The sequence below is a fragment of the Trachemys scripta genome, chromosome 1 (genome assembly GCF_013100865.1).
Source record: "Trachemys scripta elegans isolate TJP31775 chromosome 1, CAS_Tse_1.0, whole genome shotgun sequence".
NCBI lineage: Eukaryota > Metazoa > Chordata > Testudines > Emydidae > Trachemys > Trachemys scripta.
The window spans coordinates 86,585,680-86,607,374 of record NC_048298.1 but is presented as its reverse complement, the minus strand read 5'-3'; the positions used below and the strand labels follow the sequence as shown (position 1 = coordinate 86,607,374).

Here is a 21,695-nt window from a genome sequence, read left to right as displayed (position 1 = left end):
TTACCGCCCCAGGGCCAACAGCCCTGGGAAAGAGCGTGGGGGCTGGGGCACTGGCCCCGTGAGCCCCCGGAGAAGCACCCAAGACAATAACGTTACACGTGTCTTGTCCCAGCAGGGCCTCACTGAATCACCACCTGTTCCTTAGCCAGAGGCATTGACACGGCCCAGCCTCTGGCCCAGGGGCTCCGGTGGGCTGGTCCCGGGTGCTCCAAGCAGCGCAGGGTCCAATTGTCCCAAAGACACCAGGCAGTCTAGTTTCAAACACGTGCCAGGGCGGTCTTCCTGTTCCCCCCGCAGGTGCGGGTGTGGGTTAGAAGCAGGCCCGGGCTTTCGGAGGGGCAAGGACGTTCTCCTCCAGATTTAGGGATGCAACATAGGATCAGCCTGCCTCGCCTCCCCCGCTCTCCTTCGCCTTGGGCTGCGGAGCTGCGTGACTAGACCTGCTGCTTAGGGCTGTCCCTCTCCCCAGCGAGGCCCCCAGACCCCGACATCGGAACTGTCCCTCTCTCTCCGCCATCCGGACAGCTGGACCCAAGAGTCTCAGCTAAAAAGCTGCCCGAGTGGGAGGTTAAATACGCGGCTGTTTAAACGTTAATGTTAATCAGCCGGGTAGCCCCCCAAGCTGTGGACTGCCCCTGGAAATGGGCGTGTGCTCACAGAGCGCCCCGGGGGGATGGAGACGCTGCAAACCGGCTGCCAAGTGAAATTGTATTTTCCTTTCTGTTCGGGTTGATTTCACGATACTCAGCTTCCAGGGGGATTTGAGAACGGCAATTAAACCACTGGGCTTAATTATGGAGTATCCGATTGGATTATTAATGTTATCTCTCCTCTGACCCCTTTCGTTTAGTTCAGATCCAATTTCCTTTTAAGTTGTCTTCCTATACTAAGAATGATAGTCCCCTGCTTGTGCTGAGCTCAGGCTCGGTGCCTGCCAGCCGTCAGCAAGTCTTTCCGGGCAAACGCGAATCTCCTGAACTGTGCAAACTGTGCTCGCTGCCAGGGTCCCTGAGATGCAGCTCCCCAGAAATGTACTAGGGATTTAGGGCAGCGGTAAGGGAAGGTTCAACCCCCCCCCCCCCTCCCCTTTGATTCCCTTCCCTCTCCGGGTTCCTTCTTCTTGCCAAGAGCCAGGGCTAGTTGCTGTTCTATCCTTTCACCAGAAGGAGGCACCATGGGTCCGGGATAAGCCTGCTTTCCTCCCCTCCGGTTACATGACGCTGGAAGCTGCCTCAGCCGGTGTCTCTGCACTAGGGGGGAAAGATCCAGAGAGACAGCGGGAGAAGAAATTTCTTTCTTTTTTTTAAATCCAGAGCCCTTTCTGTATGTGTGTATCTCTGTGCGTCTGCGTGTATGTGAGATTCAAAGCCTTTTCCAGAGCTGGACAACCTGCATCTCCCCACCCCCACTACTGGGTGATTAATACCCATTTTCCTTGCGCTCCCTCCTCCTCTTCCCCTGTTTTCCGTACTGTTGACTTGCAAAGCTCCCCCCCCCCCATAACCACCAATTGGGATCTGGGTTCTTTGCTTTTCCTCCTTCTCTCTCTCTCTCTTTCGTTTGCTCGCTTTTTGCCGGGTGTTTTTTGATTCACCTTCCTTTGCTTTCTCCCCCTCCAGGAAATCTTCTCTGGGATTTTATATTGCAGAAGAATTTGTTTTTTAATTTGCTCTGAACAATCTCTCCCCCCCCCCCACGCCTCCCACCTTGCCTGTGTCAAAGAAGATCCTGAGTGAACCTGAAGAAGTTCAAAATGCCTGAGATGGATGGTTAATACTGCTTTGCAGGAAAAAAGGGGAAATAGCCACCCCAGGGAATTCAAAATTGTTGCAACAGGATTTGCTGGTAGGTACATGTGTCTATATTTTACCATCGCTTTGAGGTTTAATTGTTTTTTGCACGAGAGGACTGATGGGAGGGGAAAATAATACCCATGGGTTCATTAAAGAAACGTCGGTATAAATATACCCCCACACTACCTTTATAAATATATTAAAGAGTTAAACAAACAAACCCCAGAGAACAAATGGATGTATTCGGAGGGTGACTGTGTGGCCGGGCGTTGCAATTACTCTGAACGAGACACGTTGCAGGTGAAACCAACAGCCCTCTGATGCACATCAGCACACCAGCTTCCCTGTGTGCCCGCGTGTGCGTGTCCCCACCTCTCCAGAAATGCAAAATGTACACTCAGTGCACAATCAAGCCCCTGTTCAATCCCAGAGCGGGGTGGGAAGAGACGGACAGACGGGTCAGCAGCAATGCAGATGGGGATGGTAACTGCATTTGCTAAGTGTTTGTTCCAAGCGGTGTGTTGTATTTTGTACGTGTGTATGTTGGTTGGATGTGTGTGTGTGTGTGGGGGGGGCAGAGTGGTGGGGGGAGTAGAGGTCTCTCTTTCTCTCCACGATTCACATCTCGCTCGTTTTCCGATCTCGTATCCATGCCTATCCCAGGAATGGTACAACCAGACCGTATCTGAATTATTTATAGACTCGTGCCAGCTGTTTTCGATTCCTCCTGGCTGCATGCGCTAGTGGGGAATGCGTTTTTCTTCTCGTGCTTCTAGATTAATCCATGTCTTTATTGGGGAGCATTTTTCGTCTCCCTCAAACCCCACTAATACAAATATCGATCCTTTCCCCCCCTTCAGGTGGGGAACGTTGTGGGAATAATCATGCTTCACAGAAGAACAGCACCGATCTCCAGTTGCTCTAAACACAACCTCATCCGCTAGGGCTCCAGGAAAAAAAATAATTATAAGAATCGTACTTGTGAAAAAGCAATGATTGCTTTGGATGTTGCGCTTTACCATCCTCCGTGCACTCTCTGAAGTGAATCTCTTCTCTTTGAATTTGCACCGCTTCAAGACCCAAGATTGACACACACGATATTTTTATAGCCAAATCGGATTTTTTTTTATCATTTCTCCCATTTGCTCCCCCGACCCCTATTCTTCTTATGTGGATATGCAAGCAAGAAGAGAAGTCTGGATAGTCCCAACATGCTCGCTCCTTTAATCTGTCCGTCTAGAGGTTCTGCTTCTACAAACCAAGGTAGGGAAATTTCTCTTTTTGTTTTTCTTTCAAGGCTGACAGCTCATTGTTGCTCGCTTATTTGTAAAGGGAAACCACAGGCGATATAACCGAGAATCCAGTGATGTTTTTTTAAGAGTAGATCTAGCTAGAAGGAGGAATAGTCCTCAGACATGTTGATTCCTCTCCCCCTTGTCTCATCAGATAGGATGGGCAGAGAGGGGAATAGGAACGTTTGAGTTACTATTTCATTGAATAGAGGGGAAAGTTCTCTGGGTTTTGGGTTTGTAGGGGAAGGGGAATTAAGACAATTAAAATCCAACCCAGGGCAAATCGACTCCCTCTCTCTTCACTGCCTCCTCGCCTCCCTCATTCATTCCGTGCTTCGATTCCCTTCTCGCAGTTTATTATTAAGAAGAATAAATACAAACCTGCTTGTTGCCTAAAAGGATGGTGCATAATCTAGAACCAGGGCCTGGGCATCCTTGGAGGCCTAATGCAGTGAAACTGATCTAAATGGGGACCGAGGCTGGCGAGGGGTGGCCAGTCCCAGGAACAGTGGTTGAAACGAGCCAGGCTGCTGTGTGTGCTTGCGTGCAGGTGAAGGGCTATTTTAAGTCCAAGCACGTCAAGAGACTTAAAATAAACCTACTAGGCGCTTTATTCAGACAAGTCCATGGTTTTAATTTATTCTCTCTCTCACCCCCCCGCCCGGCGCTGGTGTGGCGGTTGTATTCAGCGGTGATCCTTCCCTCCCTTCCCCTTTCTTACCCCCGCCCCTCACAGCCATACCGTCCGTTTCTCTGTCTCCGCTCACACACGCCCTCCTCCGCAAACTGCTACTTACACTGATGCAAAATGGCTATCTTGCAGTTTGACTGTGCCTAGGCGAGAGATACCGGTACATGCACGACAGTAATTTGCCATGTGAGTCTTTCTGTAAGATGGTGGCAAGACAAAGGGATACGTGCTCTTGGGGGCGTGTTCATTTATATGTGTCTCTTGTTTGCTCTATACGGAAAACTATCAAGTGCTGATGTTTTTTTTTAAACCAACATCCATTCTCCAACCTGCTGTGTCGTTAGGAGTCGTGGTCACACACACACACACACACACACGCGCGCGCAAGAAATTGCTGTCACTCTACCAGCCTCTCTGGCCAATGGCTAATGTCAGATAGGACTGAAATCCAGGGTAACCGCTGGAGCTTATTAGATGCTATTCAAGGAGCGTGATAAGAAAACGGTCCCTTGCTCCCTGCGACTCTAGAACCGAAGGGGTCTCCAAAGGCCGGGAGGCGATGCAGACCAGGAGGAAGGAGACTAGAAGGAAATCAATGTGCAGAGGAGCTAGGCTGATATGGGATTTATTCCTACCACACCCCCTTAGCTTCCCCGTACTGCGCGTCTGCTGCCGATGATCCGGGACAATACAAGGGACGGAAGTGGGCCGGCGAGTGTCTTGGGTGGAAACCCCAGCAGAAGTGGCAGAAGTCCCCTAGCTTGAGTCATTTACAGTCGGATAAAGCCCTGGGGTGCGGAGGGGAAGGATCCTGCAGGGGTGAGAGGAGGCGCGCGCTCCAGGATCCTCTTCCCTTCTGAGTCTCCCCTAATATTTCTAACGGGTCTTTCCCCTCGCTAATGTGTCTGACGCGTGTGGTGCTAAAACCAAAGGCGCCCCGTCCTGGCACGGGGCAGCTGAGCGGCAGGGCCCCATGGCTGTAGCCACGTTCTCCCAGGCTCTATAAATAGCATTCGCGCCCAGCTCCGACTCGGTGCCAGCTGACTCCGGCCGCCTCCCTCCGCAGGCGGGAGTCGAAAGTTTACCTGCGCGCGGAGTGGGTGTGCTGGCGGGGATGCGTGAGCAGCTAGCCCGGAGATGTCAACATTTCCCCAAGGCGTGTCAGAGACCCCAGCGCTGGTGAGGCCGGCGTGGGCAGCCCGGCTCCAGGCTGGGTCTGAGCCTTGGGCTGCGCCTTCCTGATCGCGTCCCTCCCTTTGTAACAGCACCGTGGCCCAGACGCAGTGCCCGAAGGGCTCGGTGCGGGCACCACCCCCCTCCCCACACTGTGTGCAAGGAGGTGGGCTGGGAACTGCATTCTCATTCCTTCTCTTCGCCCCACGAGCTGGGGCTGGCCGAGGGACCGGGGCTCGGGTCCTTAGCCTGCACTCCTATTCATCGCCATTGTGCTTTAGTTTATTTAATGTTTGTGAAAAGTCAACTGTAGTGCTCTGCCCGCTCCGCAGGGCGCCGGGGGGAGACACCATCCCTGCCCCGGGGGCCCACACTACACGCCCCGCCCGGATCCTGACAAAGCCGCTGGGTGTGCGCCCGCAGCTGTAGCGCGGCCCTGGAAGGCGGGTGGCCCCCGAGCGCTGCTGCTGCACCTGGCCTGCGGGCAGACGCAGCAGTGGGGTGGGTGGGGGCGTGGGTGTGCAGAGGCCCGGGCTGCGCCGCTCACACAGCCCGGTGGAGACCCGCTTCTCACGGTTCATTACAGCTCGCGGTCCCACGGCGTCCGCCTTGCTCCGCTGTGGCTGGGCAGGGTTCTCTCGAGAGGAGGGGAGGGTCTCTGCAGCTAATGCTCGGCCCTGGCTGCAGATTTCTCCGGCTGGGGGCGATAGTTCGGTATTCGCCAGCACCGCGTACCAAGATTTGCCAGCAGAGCAGGGCCAGCCCCAGAGTCGCCCCCCGCCCCCTCTGTCCACAGCCCCGCGCCCCCTTCCTGCGCTGCGCTCCCTCTGGCTGTCACCACCGACCGCATATCCCCCAGGAGGAGGCAGAGCTTGGAAAGGGTGACTGCCTGGGGCAGCGGGGTCCGGGGAGGCTGTGGGGAGCAGGCTGGTTCTGCCCCCTGCTCGGAGCAGGGGCACACTCCCCCTCCTACCCGGAGATCAGCGCAGGGGGACTCGGGCGTCTCGTCTCTTGTGTGCGCTCCCGGAGCTTGCCGCAGAAAGCGCAGGTGGCTGGAGCCACAGGCAGCGGCAGCTCCCAGGGATAGCGCTAGGTATTCGCCCTGGCCGCCCCGAGGGGCAGGGGGCTCACGGCGCGCGGTGATCGGGGACTCAGCGCTGCTGCAGCACAAGGCCCGGGACACACAATCCCACGCCCACGTGGACGCGCACCGGGCGATTAGCTCAGCTGTGTGGCTGGCAGGGAGCCGACTTCAGAGCCATTGCAATTTACCGTTCTCTCCCCTCCCCCTCCCCCGTAATCCCCCACCCCCCGGCTTGCTCACACCCCTGGGCGAGCGGGTCCAGAGGCTGTTTCATTAGAGGAGACACTCGGGGTTTTCTTGCTCTCCAGAAGGAGCGAGCGGCGCGGGGCGCAGGATGCGCGCAGTGGAAGGAGGGCCGCGCCTGGGAGTGTTCAGACCCCACGTGCTGCTGGGGGGTGGGAGCATGGGGCTGGCTGCAGGTGCGTGGGTAGGGGCGGGGAATCGCCTCATCACCCACCTGACGCTTCTGGCACCCGCGGCCTGGGCTCTGCTGCTGGAGACAGAGGCGAAGCGCTGTCCATTTTCAGCCCAGAAGCCTCTCCCGCTCCCTACACGTTATTCCGGGGCCACCACTCCCACCTTGGTTCTCCGCCTCAGCTCGCTTTCCCACGCCCAGCCCTCCCGCGTTCCTCGCCGACCTGCCATCGCTCCCATCCTGCGCTCCGTGCGCCCCTCTTTCCTCGCTCGCCCTCCCACTGTTTCCTTCTCCCTTTGTGTCTGTGTCTCCTGCGCTCTCTCCTTCTTTCTTTACATGCCTCTTCCTCCCACTCCCTCCAGCCCTCTAGCTCCTCGGCATTTCACGCTCCCACTCTCTGTTTCTATCCCTCGCTGTCCCTCCGCTCCCTCCTTCTTCCACTCAGTTCTCTCTCTCCCTTTCTTCCTTTCCAACCCTCCTCTCTTCTAGTCTCCTTTTCCCTCCATTCCCTCTCCTGCTCCTTCCTCAGTCTCGTTCTCCTTCATCCCTTCCATCTCTGCGCTCTCTCTCTGGAGACTGATTTTAATCTCAAACGCACTCACTGACTGGTCTGGTCCTTCTCCCACAGGGCAGACTCAAGCTGGCCCGCACACAGAAGAGCGGGCCCCTGCTCGGGGTGCTCTGAAATTGACCAACCCCGGCCCTTTTCTGTTGTGCCAGCTGTGAAATAAGGGAGAGATCAGATACAGACCCGTCCCACCCCCCTGGGTTGCAGCTAACTTTTGTTTATAGCCGATATAAGGAGGGAGCCAGCCGCCGGCCGGCCGATTTGAGCGCAGGGAGAGAGCTGGCCAGTAGCCCAGGCCAGCCAGCCGTCGCTCTGGGAATGAAAGCAGAGGAGCTGGTGCGCGGTTGGAGCAGTGACGGCCCAGGGATCTGCAGTCCGATCCTTCCCACTGGCTGGAGAAGGAACACCACAAGTGTAGGGAGAGAGGGGCTAGTTTGGCGGACACACCCTTCTCAATTTCTCGGGGTTCGAACCTTCATCCGGTCAAGAGTCTGGGAAAAACATGCCTGGGAGCCGCTGAGGCTCCAGGGTTGGGGGATACCTGCTCTTAGGGGGTGTGTTAAATGGTCACCCAATCTGTATGGGAACGTGGGACCTCGCTATCTCTCGGTTCCTTTTGATTATATCCCGTCTCTGTCTTCCTACCCTCTCTCCCTATAACGTATGTTCTCCTCGCTGCATCCAGGGACAGGGGTGAGTTTCTCCGTGTTTGGGAGAAGCCAAGAAAGATCATGCAGGGGCTTCATAACCAGAGGCAGAATTTATGGCTCGGGAAAACACGAACTTACTTTGGAACAGCTTCAACTTTCAAATCATCTTTCCCTCAGCGAACAGCAACACAGAGAGAAGGTGCAAAGCACAGACCTAAAAGGATAAACATTGGAACGGTCAAATGTGTTAATTCTGTCCTCGCTGACCGCCACCTCTACTGCCCCATCCACACACACGAGTCTGCTTTGTGGGTCTCATTCTGATTGCACAACAGTGGTAGAACAGGAGGTGCACCACTGAGGTAAATAAAGTTACACCGATGTCAAGCCTCTGTGTGTGCACCTGCATATAGAAGCACAGTAGACATTGTGCTACACATAGATACATATGTGATAAGCTGGTTATACAATAAGTTGGATAAAAGAAAGGTCCTAAGTGGCTGGTGAAAGACTCTGATCAGTGCAATTATTTCAGGACACCTGCACTGATTGGAACTTTTGCTACATCACCCTCTTTCACATATCCATACATCCATGAAAGAACATTAAGAGACAGCAGGAGAAAAAAAATCACCAAGATCTCTCTTTCCCCCGACAGCCTTTTTAATCATTTATTGTTTGGTTTGTTTTATCCTAATGTTGGAACATTAACAGCCCTTAAAAATCTTGTCTGTAGGGGAAAAGGTGGTTTTATCTATTTATGCATTTTAAATACCAGTTGGAGTTAAACCAAACCTGTTTCTCCTATGTTTTGTTGCAAAAGAGGCCAGCTGACTCTGGAGTCCAGTAGTTAGTGTTCTGTGCTGCCCTATGGAATTGTGTTTTGGTTCCCAGTCCTGGACTCTCAATGCTTGGGTTGGTACCAGAGCTCAGAGATCTAAGGTTTAGTGTCTCGGCAGTGCCAGGTCGGAGGCCTGGGTTTGACTCCCAGTTCTGTTCTCTGACCTCTCCCCTCAAGCTGGCATAGGATGTGAGCTTGTTGCACAGCCTACACAGAGCTCTAAGGGTTAGTGTCTCTGCAATGGGTTTGATTCCATTTTCTGGTCTTTCACTTCTGAGGCTTGAAGAGTTTAGGATTAAGCAGAAGCTGGGGCTGATCCCTTAGTTGTTAATGGTCTACACTACCCTGAGAGAAATTTGGGTAGCACTGTGAGTCTGCTGCACCAAGTCCCTTCATCTAAACCTCTTGGCACCTGGAATGCAGGGCATGTGGTGGTCAGCAGGGACACAGCCTCAGCAGCAGGAGGAAACAGGGGGCAGGGGGAGGAAGTTGTATGTCCTAACAGATACACAATGAAATAGACTGGTTAATCAGAGAGACAGACTGGATGATTTAATAGATACAAATGGAAAAAGATGTATGTATCTATCTGATCTACTGTATGGTTCCTGTAGCATCTGAGCACCCTATGATGAGGTTCCAAAATTGCCTGAATCTTCTGTGCCTCCCATCTGGTGAAAATGTTTACACTTAAAAGGAAAGAAGTGAGTGACTGGGAGAAACATGACTGATAAATCTTCCATTATAATGATGCCTCCTTCACCCACCCATCCACAAGAATCTTCTCACCCACAACGAATCAGCTGATTAATTTAGTTGCTTCAACGCAGCAAAATATACCTGCAACTGACCTGGGGGGCCTCAGGAACTAAGAGGAAATGGCCATTTGAAAATTGCAGTTCTGGAGTTTGTAGAGGGGGAGTCCAGGAGTGATAAGATTAAAATCGAAGCACGATGTCCTCCTACCAATTGCCTAATGCCCTCTAGCCTTAGCCCATTATTTGCTAAATGTTACAAGTATTCCATAGTATCAGAGGGTAGCCATGTTAGTCTGAACCTGTAAAAAGCAACAGAGGGTCCTGTGGCACCTTTAAGACTAACAGAAGTATTGGGAGCGTAAGCTTTCGTGGATAAGAACCTCACTTCTGCAGAAGTTAAAGGGACGCCATTACTGGTCATGAGTGTGATTCCTACTGGTCATGAGTGTGACTCCAATCCCTCTTTGACCTACCTTTATTTCTCTTATATCTGTTTCCAGTTATTAGGCCAAATCCTCAATTGTAGTCAATTGGTGTAGTGCTACTGAAATGAATGGAACTATGCTGATTTACACCAGCAGAGGGTTTGGCTCAATAAGATTAAATATTAAAGCTTATTTTTTGTCTTCTGAAAAACACAATCTAGGCCAGCACAGCAGCCCCACCACTCACAACCTCCTGATAATAACAAACAGCTGTTGAGAGCCCAGCACTCATGAACAACCATGCAAAAATAAATCAGTGTATGCGAACCCTGAGCCAGTGAACAACCCTACAATATCAAATGAATGTGTGCAGCTCTGCGCTTATGAGCAAACCCACAATAAATAGTGTGCACACCCTGTCAGAGGCAGGAAGAGGGCTCAGTAGATGAAAGCTAATTTTCATGCTATTGAGGTTTCTATGTGGAAAAGGAAAGGTATGTGACTTGGTAGTAGGCACAGTAAGTAAGCAAACCAAAACCATAGCTAATTTGTCTCTTTGAGCTCAAATTGCTTTTCCGTGTATTTTTTTGGTAGCGGGTGAGACAGGAGTGCCTTAGGCACTAGACCTGGGCAGATGGATTTTTGTTTTAAACATACACTGAATGAATGTAGTGCAGCTAAAAGGGGTCAGCTAATTTGATCTTTGTAAGCTGGGGTGCTCCCTAAAAGGGATCTCCTCCCACAAAAACAACAATGGCCTCCCTTGTATAAAAAGGATTTACAAAAAACGAACATCAATTAATCAGCTGGGAGCAAATGATGAGAAAATAGGGACAGGAGTGTGGTGACAGGTTCAGCATGAGGAATTCAGAGGGAGACACCAAACTGAGACACCTGCACAGCACCCCTCCCCCAATTCTAAGAAAGTGTCGAGGGAGTCAGTGAATGTCTCTGGTTATATTCTGGGAAGGGATGGCCTAAATTGCCTGGGCCAAATGAAAAGAGGCCATAGAGCTCAGAAATCCAGTGAATATGGGGGATAACAAATGAAAAAACAGGAATGGAATGAGGGTCAAAGGTATAAAATGAGTGAGCTGAATGGGAACAGCACACCGAGAACCATGGGCAAGGCTCATCACTCCATGGAAATGTCAAAGGAGTCAGTGGATGTTACTGTTAAATGTGTTAGACTGACAGCCTTGAGAACTGAAGATCTGCTTCCTCTATCCCCAGCACAGGTACAGCTTCCTTAACGTTGTTGTGTACTGCTGTGCCTCACCGTTTACGTGGAGAAAAAGAGAATCAAGTCTTCATGGTGTGTTCAGTCCTTGGTGTCTATGCCAACTGGAATATGACTGTTTGCCTGTCAGGAACTGGAGGGAGACCATCAGCTCACTTGACACAAGGTAAATTTTTCAACGGTGCCTCAATGATTTAGGACCCTTCTTCCTATTTTCAAAAGTGGCGTAGGCACTTAGGAACTTCAGTCCTATTGACTTTTAATGAAACTTAGGCTCCTAAGTGCCTAAGTAATTTTTGAAATTAGGACTCAGGCTCCTAAATCACTGAGGCACTTTTGAAAATTTTATCTATAGCCACTAAACAACCATCAGATGGAAACCATTTGCAGTCATTACTGACCTAGGCTGGATTTGAACCAGCAATCAAGATGTAAATGACTGGATAGCTTAGTGTTAGTCTTCTGACACAGCCAACCTGCAAGCAAGGTACTTTATACAGGATACTGGTTTGTGTAAAAGAGAAAAGTAATTATTCTCTTTGCAGCCTTGGTTAAGTCTCTTCTAAAGCATGATGTTCAAGTTTGGGAGCTATATATTTAAAAAATTGGAGAGAGTTTGGAGGACTGAGCAATGAAAATGATCAAAGGTCTTAGAAAACAATACCTATTATTGTCAATATTAACTAATGGTTGAGAGAAAAGATAACTGTGGGTGGAGGCATAACTGTCTGCAAATGTGTACAGGACTGTTACAAAAAGAAGATAGGGGCCAATTATCCTCATTAGTCACCAAGGACAGATCAGGAAGTAAATGAGTTGAAGAAACAGCAGCAAAATTTTCGATTAAACATCAAATTAAAAGTTTACTGCAAGAGCAGTTTGGGTGACAGAAGATGCTGATAGAGGTGGTGGAATTGTTATATTAGAGATATTAAAATCTAAAACCTAGATGCTCAACTATCAAGATTATATCTAATCTTTCTTCAGTGAGCCATTCACCTTGGTTTCAAGGTGCCAAATAAAGTCACTTTAGGAAGGAAATAACAAGATCAGACTTGTCAATACGCCGAGGACTATATGTCTAATTTGTGAGATCTTTTCCCACCATAATGAGTCTAGAGCTCAGACAGTGAACATACGACACTCGACATCATGTTACGTATGTAGAAGCGAACATGGTGTTGCTGAATGCCACTATAGTTTGAATTCCCCCCAGAAGGTGTCGGGGTCTTTGTATTATCTTATCAAAGGTCTTTATATTTTCAAAACCTCTGAGATTTTGTGATATAATTATCTACCATGGTGAAGTGCTAAGTTCACCAATAGTCTAAATGTTTACAGGAGAATCTCAGTTTTCACAAGCCTGTCCCACATTGTTAGCACTGGCAGGGGCAGTTAAATAATTATGAGTGTATTTTGAGCCTCACTACATCATGACTATTGCCTCTTGTCATCAATATGTTTCTATCTATCTCCTTTTATCTTAAGGTTTTGAACTGACTCCCATCATCATCCTATCTGAACATCCAGATGGTGCAAGGTGATGTGACATTAGTGTATGAAGTCACACATTAACTCAATGTCACAGTATGAAAACACATGTTTTGCCATGTCATGGTATGGTGTTTTTTTCAGGCTAGACAAGCAAAAAAGTTAGATGGAGGCTTTAAACTAGACTCTTTCTCTTTACTTCCCTTTGTCCCTCCCACCAGCACTACCATAATTAAAATAAGATTTGAGGGAACAGGCAACACAGCAGTTTCCAAGGCTTGGTCTACACTAAACCCCCAAATCGAACTAAGGTACGCAACTTCAGCTACGTGAATAACGTAGCTGAAGTCGACGTACCTTAGTTCGAACTTACCGCGGTCCAGACCCGGCAGGCAGGCTCCCCCGTCGACTCCGCGTACTCCTCGCGGCGAGCAGGATTACTGGAGTCGACGGGGAGCACTTCTGAGTTCGATTTATCGCGTCCAGACAAGACGCGATAAATCGAACCCAGAAGTTCGATTGCCTGCCGCCGAACCAGCGCGTAAGTATAGACAAGCCCTAAGTCGTCTTCCTGCCATCCTCCATAGTACCTTCAATCTCTGGTCTGATTAATTTGGAGGAACTGTGTTCTCATCATATCTCACAAACCATGTAGGTTTGGGCTTGGTCAGATGGGAGGCATCCAAGGAAAATTTGCATCAAGTGGGGTTAATGGTTCAGTCGAGGCACTTTTGCGTCAGTACTGATCATAGTGCCCCAGCATGGTTGTGGAGGGTGCTGTGCATCTAGAGGTGCCACTGTAATAGTCACCCTCTTGAATGAAACACCAGGGAGTGAACCAGGAATCTCCAGAGCTAAAAGCGTGAACTGCGACAGCTTGAGCTCTAGAGCCAAGCTGCTAGTAGTGACTAATTGTATTCTCTGTGGACTGGCCCAGAGGGGGGACCTGTTACACACACGCAGCAGGGGGTTACACCATCATTTAGGTGACAGATATAAAATGGAGTGTGGAACTCTGGCATTTTTCACAAGAGTATTGGGCTTTAGTACTGGTGTCCTGATCTAATTCCATCTTGGAAATGTTATGAGTTCCTAAAATTCACCCTGTAATTTCATGTGAATATGGTATTTTCCTTTCACCTTCTGTCCTGAACTGCTATGTAATATTGCTGTTCATTGGTAAAGAGCTGTCTTATTCGTTCTAGGCATGCATGCATTTCAACAGTGGTTGAAGTGCTTCTTATGTGCATGGTGATCTGAAAAGAGGCTTGGGATCCTTTAAGATAAAAGAAATTATAGACTTGTAAGATTACTGTTTCAAAGCATGGATAGTTCAAAAAGGGAGAATGGGTTACTGGGAACCAGGTGAAAAGGCTATGATTTGGTGTCCTGAACTTGCAGTGAATATACCAGTGCAAATGCCATGTCCCTCATCCCATTCTGCAGCCTAATACATGGAGGATTTGCTTTCTGGCAACTGGCTTTACAGCTCTGATATTACCTGAGCACAGGGGTGGTTCCATAGGTAGACATGGGCTGTAGTTTCTTCCTCTTCATGGTTCAGCTTTAGCTATAAACACTTGTAAGTATGGAATTATTTGACAAAAGTTTTTTTTAATGTCAATTTGGCCAAACCAAAACTTTTTGGGAAAATGTTTCAGTTTGGAGGAAGCTTTCTGGCTGAAACTAGAAAGACACATCCCAGAATAGCCCTGTAGTTAGTGAACTTGTAACCCACACACCTTCTGGGTGTGGTGTGCTGTCCCATCTAGTGGCACCGAGACCATTTAGGATAAGTCTACACTACCCGCTGGAGTGGCGGGTAGTGATCGATCTATCGGGGATCGATTTATCGTGTCTAGTGTATCTTAGGTCGATTCCCCCTCTTCCCCCCTCAGTGTAGACCAGGCCTTAGAGAGAGTTAAATGAGTCTGCTCTACAGCCTCAACTAACATCCAGTTGGCTTTTAGCTCATGCTATAGAGGCTCATGCACTAAGCTCCAGAGATCCCAGGTTCCATCCTGCCCGCCAATGACCGGATAGTCAATGATTTATGCAAAGTGAAACAGCTTCAACAGGAGAGCTTGAGAGACTGACTCTATGGCCTGATGGGGAGACTACGTTGTTTGGGACGTGGGAGACGTTAACCACCTGGCAATTCTGGGTATCTCTTTCATTTTTTTCACAAAAGAATTAGGTTTCATTTTTGTTCCGATGCTAAATGAAAACAAAGGTCAAAACCTTGACATTTTTCACAAACTGGAATTCTTGTTTTCTGGCCTAGCCATTGACTTGATTAGGCTGCATTATGGGATTGGAAGAAAGTGAGAGGAATCTATTATAACATGGATTCTCAATCTGTTGGTCATCAACGAGCTCTGCGGGGACATGGCCATCCTCCCTTTAATGGCTAGATGGAAGGGGCGTCCCAAAGCCTTTTTTGTGGTTGTTGTAAAAGGGGATCATGGTATCAAAAAGGCGGAGGGAAATTCCCATACACAATAGCTAGGGCCCTACCAAATTTATGGTCTATTTTGGTCAATTTCACAGTCATAGGATTTTAAAAATTGTAAATTTCATGATTTCAGCTATTTAAATCTGAAATTTCAGTGTTGTAATTGTAGGGATCCTGACCCGAAAAGGAGTTGTACGCAGGGGGAGTCACAAGGTTATTGTAGGGGGGGTTGAAGTACTGCTTCCCTTACTTCTGCACTGCTGGTAGCAGCACTGCTTTAGGAGGTGAGCAGTTGGAGAGCGGTGGCTGCTGGCTGGGAGTCCAGTTCTGAAGACAGAGCCATCACCAGCAGTAGCACAGAAGTAAGGATAGCATGGTATGGTATTGCCACCTTTGCTTCTGCACTGCTGTCTGCAGAGCTGGGCCCTCAGTCAGCAGCCTCCCTTCTTCGGCCACCCAACTCTGAAGACAGCAGCGCAGAAATAAGGGTGGCATGGAATGGTATTGGCACCCTGACTTCTGTGCTGCTGCCGGCGGGGCGCTGCCTTCAGAGCTGGGCACCCAGCCAACAGCTGCTGCTTTGCGATCACCCAGCTCTGAAAGCAGTGCAGAAGTAAAGGTGGCAATACTGTGACCCCCCTGCAACTCCCTTTTAGGTCAGGACCCTCAATTTGAGAAATGCTGGTCTCCCCCATGAAATCTGTATAGTATAGGGTAAAAGCACACAAACAACCAGATTTCACGGGGGTGACCAGATTTCACGGTCTGTGACACGTTTTTCATGGCTGTGAATTTGGTAGAGCCCTAACAATAGCCAGTCCCAGCAGGGAAGAAGGTCTTATAGGTGCACTGGATATTTGGAGTTCACAGCCACATCACCTCTGTCTCCAGGAGGAGGCACTATATTGAATGGTGTGGGAGAACTGGGCAGTACAGGAACCCCCAGCTACTGCAATCTGACCCTCTCCAAACAGGAGGCACTATGAGAAAAATGTCAGGGGGATTGGTGCTGAGGGAGGTCATAGACATTCCCATCTGAACTGATCCCAGCAGGAGGTGCTCTATCCGTACTAGCTGTGGGGGAACTCACAGCAGCTTCAGGGCCAGGCTGGCTCAGAAGATACTGTATGGAACAGGGTAGAAACTCTGGCTACTGAGGAGCTTCCAACTTGTGAACTGTTTCTAGAGAAGGATGCAGAAGGGGTTGCTCTTTTCTGCCATGAGTGTCTTTCTACTTGGTAATGCAGTGGGTTAATTAACTGCACATGACTGGATTCCTGTGAGGTTTCTGTCACTGAACTCCTCTGAGAAACACCTTTGAAATGCACTGTGGCACAGGAAACACACAGTAATGCACACTATTACTTACACATACACACACACACACACAGGAGGGTATCCATGCATCCCTGTGTGTGCCTGTATCTAGCTCGGTCTCTAATTGCCTAGTATCACTGGCTACTGTATTCAATGGGCTAAGAATCTCAGGGGAGATTCCCCAGTGTCAGATGTGTTTCAGCAGTATCAAGATGAAACATCTGAGGATGACAATCCCCAAGGGAGAGTCTAATGAGAGCGACAGAATGACATATCTGTTCTCTCGGTCTCTCTCTTCACTTGTTCACATTTTTGTACAACTTGAAGTTGAAATTAATCTCTAATTCATGATTGCAAAAAATGCAAACGTAGAGTGCTGAAATCTTGAAATCCACTGTAAAAAGCAGCTCAGGACATTGCAGAGCATCAGGCACTACACAGCCACAGAAGAAATCTTTGCAGTCTACATTTAGAAATAGTGGGGTAGCAAACTCCACAGTGACAAAAGCTGTGTGTGAAATATAAATTTGGAGTCTTCCATGACTATCAGAAGGGACATAACATTTAATTATAGGATTGGAGAAAATACAGATTGGGTAGTGTAACAGGTGATTTGCCCCTTTATGGATGATGGTGCCTACTAATCATCTCATCCTTGTCAGATGACATAGCCCCTTTAAGAGTTAGGGTGGTCTAATGTATAAAGGTGGAGGAGATATGGGGAGAGAGGAAATGGTCCCCTGAATAAGTCGTGCTTGGAAGGAATCTTGTGACTGTATCTTTAAGGACCTGGGCTCAGGAGCAGAGTGGGTGGGGCCAGGCCCCCCTGTTCCAGCCAATTGGGATGAGCTTGGAAAGGGGACCAGTTTATATACTGCCTCTGTCCCCTCATAGCAAGGCAGGTATTAGTAGAGGGGTAGTTTGCTGGTCTTTCTGAGCTGGAGGACTAATTGGGGAAAAGGGGACAGCTGAAGGTGAAGCTGGCTAAAGCTCTGCATGTGGCCTGAACCACAACTCCATGGAGGACAGTTGTGGGGAAACTCTTGTTCTGAGGAACAAAGTAACTGTCTGAATTGCAGCCCTAGCTCCACAGGGGAGACCTGAAGGGATACTGCTAGCTTGAACCACATCCTCAGCTCCAAGAAGAGGGCTGTGAACTTTTCCCTCAGAGGGAAACTATAAAGATAGTTTGGAATATAGTCTGGTGTGTGCCAGAGAAGTTGAGGAGCCCCCATGAGAAGCTGCTCATGAAACCCAGACCCCAAGGGAGAAGACTATGGGACTGAACCAGAGGAACACTCCACAAGGTGAGTATGGCAGAAGCAGGCCAGGGAAACACTAAAGTGTTGGGGAGAGATTGGCACTAGCTGTTTTGTACAGAGCCATAGTATGGAACCCACAGAGTGGATGGGCTTGGGTTCCCCTACTAAACTCCAGAAGAGAACTTTATTATGGTCTTGAGCAAGTGGGTCTCACTGAAGGAGAACAGGATTGGTAAGCCCCTTAGCTGGGTAATTGGCCTCTGGAGTTATTGAACTCTTTAGTACCATGATTATTAACCCAGATGGAGGTTTGAGGTTAGGACAAGGACCACTAAGTGAGCTAGACAGTGAGGTGTCAATCAGAGCAATATAGAATGAGGGATAGAAGTTACAGAGAACCTGCGATAGGGAAATAGAGCTGCTGCTTAAATGAAATGCTTGTCATCATTTTCTATGACATGCAAGTGGCTCCTTATGGTTTTTTTAAAGATAATTTTAAACACCTGAAAACAACACTAAGACTTTAGTTGTTCCAGCTAGTATTAATCTGTTTGTGCCCATATTTCATTGTTGATCATAGGATTGCTTATATTAGAAGTGTGAGATATGTTTGACTTGAGCCATAAAAAAGTGTTCAAAATTCACCTTGGATTCTAGTGTTATGTACATGTTAGGATGAGGGCTGGAAAAGCCAGGAGTTAAATTAAATTAGACACCCTCTTGGTTTACTTAGACTCAGCGCTGAACATGGGGATGAGCCTGTGTCAGAGCCAGGAAGAGAACCCAGATCTCCTGACTGACTCCCAGTGCTGTGCCTCAACCAAAAGATTATTCTTCTCCCATGAGAAAACTGGGTTCCTTACAGCCAGATCCCTCTGAACCTCTCAGCTTGTAGACTCTGTGATCAGGTTCTGGCATAAAAAGATTCTCAAACCTATACTGAACACAGTTTGGAAGAGTTTACGAAGCTCTAGTCCAAATAGCACATTCCCATTCTCTGGACTCCAACATTTCAAGCTAATGGGTGGCAGTTTGGCAGCATGAATCCTCTTGATATAAATGAATATTTTAGTGCCTGCTCAGGCGCTGCAAGGAGAACCTGTCCCTCAGAATTGTTTGGGAAGATTAGGGAGATTGCTCTTTCTGTATCTCTGGTAACTCATGTTCCAAAAGGGAGTTGGTGCAGAATAATATACATACCTATAACTATAGCAATGCATGTATGCATTTACATGTTGCTGTATACCACAAAAATAGTTACACTCTAAGAATATTAAGCTTTCCTGATTAAACATTCAAAAGTTAGGAAACTAAAAAATGGATGTTGCCCATATGGGTTGAAATGTGTCATTGGGGGGTGTATGCATTATGACACAGGTACCCATGTATCATTTCTGAAACAACACAGAATAATGTACATTTTTGTACAACCTCAAATACACCAGTCTCTTTTTGTAGAGTGGTGCACTGCTGTGTGTGACTGAATCCCTAAAAGTCACTTATCTACCGTATATCTGATGCTCAGTGAATGAGGTGGCTGCTCTTGAGGAGTCATAGTTCATACAGGCTGATCAGAGTATCTCACTGGGCTCCTGATGGGTGTTTTGAGAGAGACACAAGTCTGTAGAAAAGATGGGATGATATGCTATTTGGTGTCTTTACTACTTCTGAACAGGGAGACAGGTGGCTAATGAGAGAATGCCCCTGGCAGGCCAAGGGTTTAGCCATTTGGGACCTAAATCCCCCTGCAGGATATTAGTAACTAGTTCAGTGGGAGTGATGCATATTTAACTGGGGAAAAGAGGACCTCTTGTGATCCAATTAGGAACCATTAGAAACCCCCTGAACTCCAAAAATGAAATCCTGGCCTCACTGAAGTCGGTGGCAAAACTCCTATTGAATTCAGTCGGGGGAGGACTTCACCCCTAGAAAGGAATGGCTTTTGAAATTCAGAGCACATAAGAATGAGAGAGAAGGGTGTTAGATATGTGCTTGCACAATATTGTAACTCAGCAGCTAAAGGATTAATGAATTCTGACATGTATGCACATGAGTTAAGCTGCAGGCCTTGCACCTGATCAAATGCTCTCTGAAGTCAATGTGAACCCTTCCATTGACTTCACTGGTGTTGGATCAAACGCCAAATGCTTGCTTTACTTTTAGCAGCTACAAGTGCTTGGTACGAAGGTTGAAATCTGTTTCATTTGGAAGTGTCTTCTATGAAATCATCAGGTTTTGTCTTCTAGAGATCAGTCTGGAAACTAGTTAGCCTGCTGTTTTGATTGCTATAGTGAGTGCTACTTACATTTTGATGATTACTGAGCACAGTGGTTTTTACCTTTGTCTTTGTCTTTACTGCTTTTGCTATATCTGAAGCAGTAAATGTCAAGATTTTAATGGCACCTACTGCATCAAGTCCTTGGAAACTTGCCTTTTTTGGTTTATATTAAGCAGTTGTTAAGGATTGCCAAGTACATGTTCTTCAGTAAAAAGTAAGGAATATTTGGTGATGAGGATGGGATCTAGTCAGGATTAGGTTTGGGCCATATTAAGGTTCTGGCTTCTTTACCAAAGGGCTCTTCATGGGCTATGCCTGTAGGAGAGAAAATAAATATCTAGTAGGAACACTTTAAAATGGCTGCATATGGTACAGCTGAGGATATGCACTTTACTGGAAATGGAGAGTTTTGAATCCTGTGCCAAGTGCTCTGAGTGGTATCGCTTCACTAATAAAATTACTTCACAAGAAGAAAATAAAATAGTATTTTAAATTAAGGGGAGAAAACCAAAGCACTTAATTTCACTCCAGAAACCTGGGGGGGGGGAGGAATTAAAGACTTAATTGAGATAATGGGATTTTAGGGAGATACTATGTTCCCAGAACCATTGTATTGTTGGATACCACAAGCTAAACTTTGTGAAATCAACTAGGAGAGGAAATGCATTCCAATTACCTAGCCAATCTAAAGAAAATGGCAGGAACGTGCTTGTGGCCATGCCTGCATGAAGTGTTGTGTGATAGCAGTTTAGAGAAAGAAGAGATAACTGACCTGGAAGCACCAGAATGATTTGTGCTTTTCATATAACCAGACTTCAAGATCTAGTGGGAGAGTTTGCTGAGGAGCAGGAATTTTACACTGGACACCAGTGCAGCAGTTACAGAAGAAAGTAGTGAATGGAACCAAGTTTCCTGCTGCAGAACCTGAGGATTTAGAAAAGATGCAGAACTGGGAGTTGCCTCATCCTTAGCTGAGATTTTTTTCAGCTGGGAGTCAACTTCCTCTTGACTGATCCATAAAAGCCAGGCTGATGTGTCTCTGCTGGAAATTGTCTCACCCTGGCTGAGTGGGCAGGTCTATGCTGATCTGCTTTTAGCAAAGAGTAGCCTACCTGTGGGCTGAGCCAGTAGATGTGGTCAGTTAGTTGACTGGAATTAATCTCCTCTGGGGTTGCATATACCTGGTGTCAGCGGGAAGTGATTCTTTTGAGACTTTACAAGCATCTATAAAAGGTGTATTTGTATACACCTATTCCCTTCCCCTGTTCTCTTTGTCTCTGGTCAATGTAGGGGTGCTCCTTAAATTGTATTCTGTGAATCATCCAGTCTTCCTTACATTTTTTTCTTTGCTCAAACTGATCACTTTACTTTAGTTCAGCCCTTTGAGATTTCTGTAAACAATTCCTTGTTCAGTGAGCTAGCCTACATTCAGCTTCTTAACTGGGGTCACATAAATGCTTTTCTTTTGTTTTTGTTTTGCACGCAAGACTGGGAAATTAAAGCAGTTGACCTTCTCTTACTGCTGGTTGAGGGGAAATGGGCTGACATGGGTCACTAGAAGGGGTGGTGAAGATTTACACAACTCAGGGGCTGTTCACAGGCTGTAAATTCCACTGATATCCTGGGAAATCCCAGATCATGATGGAGTGTGGAAACTGGCCCATAAGTCTTCAAACACAAGCAGCAGAGCTGCATGGGATGGGGGGGGGGGAGACAAGGAGTCAACATAATTGCCTATTGGGGAGGTGAGGAAGAATTACGATGGAGTCTGCTGCATCTTCATAGAAGTCTCCCCTGCATTCCCGCTCCCTATAGTGATGCAACACGGGAATGTCGACTGCAGAGGAAAGCCCATCCAGCCATTTTATTTTCATTCAAAATTGAAACGGAGGTACTGGTGGGTGGCAGTTCTCTTACCACTTAATTTAGAAGACAGCCCAGCAACTGTAATTTAGCAATCAG

General features: G+C 47.9%; 1 protein-coding gene across 2 annotated transcripts in view; it reads left to right on the top strand.

The window, feature by feature from the left end:
- Window positions 1–1,263: 1,263 nt before the first annotated feature.
- Window positions 1,264–21,695, top strand: part of GRIN2B (glutamate ionotropic receptor NMDA type subunit 2B) — a 271,297-nt gene continuing 250,865 nt past the window's right edge. Inside the window, exons 1-3 of one of the 2 annotated variants that reach the window (XM_034774617.1) lie at window positions 1,264–1,845; window positions 2,654–3,056; window positions 10,924–11,096. The gene's annotated coding sequence lies outside the window, so the exon portion shown is untranslated. The remainder of the gene's footprint in view (window positions 1,846–2,653; window positions 3,057–10,923; window positions 11,097–21,695) is intronic. The other variant, XM_034774624.1, reaches the window with a different exon arrangement.